The sequence below is a fragment of the Colobus angolensis genome, unplaced genomic scaffold (genome assembly GCF_000951035.1).
Source record: "Colobus angolensis palliatus isolate OR3802 unplaced genomic scaffold, Cang.pa_1.0 Scaffold2, whole genome shotgun sequence".
In the NCBI taxonomy this organism is placed as follows: domain Eukaryota; kingdom Metazoa; phylum Chordata; class Mammalia; order Primates; family Cercopithecidae; genus Colobus; species Colobus angolensis.
This window is the reverse complement of record NW_012115154.1, coordinates 12484243-12486419: the sequence shown is the minus strand read 5'-3', so window position 1 is coordinate 12486419 and position 2177 is coordinate 12484243. Positions and strand designations below refer to the sequence as shown.

The 2177-nt window shown below is 39.5% G+C and overlaps 1 pseudogene; it reads right to left on the bottom strand.

Annotated features, from left to right (window-relative positions):
* Positions 1 to 953: 953 nt before the first annotated feature.
* On the bottom strand, positions 954 to 1886 carry LOC105511448 (annotated as a pseudogene).
* Between the last annotated feature and the right edge of the window lie 291 nt (positions 1887 to 2177).

Sequence of the window (2177 nt, the reverse complement as noted above, 5' to 3'; positions counted from 1 at the left end):
TTAAGATAAATTGAATATTACCTAAGATCCCCTACAGGTGATTCAATCTTGTCATATTGGTAATTACCATAACCCATGAATAAATGTAAAGTTAGAGCCAGGCTCAGAACTCTTGCCTTCCAGACCATTTAAACATTTTCAAATGGATTTCATTCACTTGGTCATACCATACAGCTTGAAATATACTTTGTAATTGTCTATCTATTTCCTTCCTTCTTTCCTTCCTTCCTTCCTTCCTTCCTTCCTTCCTTCCTTCTTTTTCTTTCTCATTGAAGTTTTCCACAATGTTTTCTTGTTTACTTTTCTGAATTATTCCCAAAAGGAATTTATAATTTCTCAGTCATTTATTTCATTGTCCTCATCATCAGTGAAGTAGAAACACATTGCTCTACATTACTAAAGTTCTGGTTTCTCTTGGAAGATTTTTCTTATAATATTGATTTTAATCTACCGTTTTCAGATGCTACCAGGTAATGATAGGATTTACATATGTCCTGATTGATTAGTGAATAGTAATGTGTTGATGTAACTTTCTGTTGGATACTATACTCACTTCCTGGGTGATGGGTTCAATCACACACCAAATTTCAGCATAACATGATAAACCATGTAACAAACCCGCACATGTACCCCCTGAATCTAAAACAACAGTTGAAATTATAAAATAATAAGTATTTTATCTCCACGTAATCCTATTTCTGACTTTTTAAAAGATGTCATTATTTTAAACAAAAAATTAGATGTTCTAATGTAGCTATCCTGTATCCTAACAAGACTACTTAATATAGGAAGATGGGTATACCCAGGAAATTTGTTCCCATTTTCAGGGCCAAAATTTAGGTAATTTTCATTCTTAAGTGAAGCCTCTTCTTGTGGACTTTTTCTGAGTTGTATTGTGCAAGCAAACCACATCTCATAAAGGTAGATCAACTAAACCAAAATTCTCTCCTCATTCACATGGTCCTCTTTTTCTGCAGTGCTCTGTATAAGGCACCCTTCACCTGAGCATTCTGCAGGCTGTAGGTGAGGGGATTCAGCAATGGGTTGAAAAGGCTGTAAAACAAGGTGAGGATTTTCTGCTGTTCCTGTCGTTGACTGTTATCTGGGACCAGGTAAACCACCATGTCTATGCCAAAGTAGAGCCCAACCACACAGAGGTGGGAGGAGCAGGTGGAAAAGGCTTTTTTTGCGGCCCTCCTTTGACTGTATCTTCAGGATGGCCAAGAGGATACGCATGTAGGAGATCAGCATCAAGGAAAGGGGCCCGACTAAGACCAACACACAACCAGCAAAGACAAAAATTGCGTTAATCCAGGTGTCTGCACAGGCCAGTTTGAGGACAGATAGAATTTCACAGAAGAAGTGGTTCACCTCCTGGGGTCCACAGAAGGGCAGCCTTAGAAGGAGTATTAGATTTATGAGGGCCGGGGAAAATCCACATGCCCAGGAAGTAACAGCCAGGACTGTGCACACTCTCCAGTTCATGGTAGTGTAATGCAGGGGATGGCAGATCGTCACAAACCTATCATAGGACATCACCAGCAAAATCAGGCACTCTGCAGCAGCAAAAGTCAAATACAAAGCCGTCTGCCTAATGGCAAGAGATGAAGGAGATAGTTTTCTTTGTGTTGCACTAGGATTTTCAGCATGTTGAGCAAATTGCTGGAAGCATAGGATATGTCAATGATGGCCAAGTGTGAGAGGAAGAAGTACATGGGGGTGCGTAGTCTGGGATCCACACAGATGAGCCCCAAGATCATGCCATTTGCCAGCAGGCTGAAGAGATATAACAGGGAGAAGATCCAGAAGAGGAGTACTTCCATCTCCACACTGAGCTGGAATCCAACCAGGATGAATTCTGTGACCCATGACTGGTTGTCCCCCATTCCTTAATGACACTTTGTAAAGGACCAGTGTGATGAAAGATCAGGGTTGGAGAATCAAAGAGAATGAGTTATTTATTTCAAAATGAGCTCAGAGGAAGCATATATATATTTGTGCCTACTTAACTCACCTTTCCCCTCCAGTGCTTCTTTCTGTTTTTGTTTTTACCTTTTTACTGTAAAGTAATTCAAACCTTCAGATAAGTATCAAGAATTAGAAACAGTTCTCTCATACACACTTCATCTAGATTCAACAATTGTTAATAATTTTTTCATATTTACTTGTTCCCTTTT